This window comes from Aptenodytes forsteri, unplaced genomic scaffold (assembly GCF_000699145.1).
Source record: "Aptenodytes forsteri isolate BGI_AS27 unplaced genomic scaffold, ASM69914v1 Scaffold68, whole genome shotgun sequence".
Lineage (NCBI taxonomy): Eukaryota > Metazoa > Chordata > Aves > Sphenisciformes > Spheniscidae > Aptenodytes > Aptenodytes forsteri.
Genome location: NW_008795382.1, coordinates 2,448,470 through 2,448,756, shown reverse-complemented (window position 1 = coordinate 2,448,756; position 287 = coordinate 2,448,470).

Here is a 287-nt window from a genome sequence, read left to right as displayed (position 1 = left end):
TTTGGAAATAATCCCTTTAAAGAACGGGAGCTGGAGAGCGCTGCCTCTGACCGGGGCTGTTCTGCGCCGGAACCGGCTTCGCCCCTGAGGCTGCGCGTTAAGTATCTTCATTGAAATGCTCAAAATCGAAGCTGTAGGCTTGCTATAAGCCGCTTTTAATTTTTTTTTTTTGAAATGTAAAATGTTTTACTTTCAAACTGCTTATTTAAACGCCGCCTTAGTCTCGAATGGATCGTGACAGTCGTGGGTTTACACGATGGATTTACTTACTGATCGCCCCGGCAGGG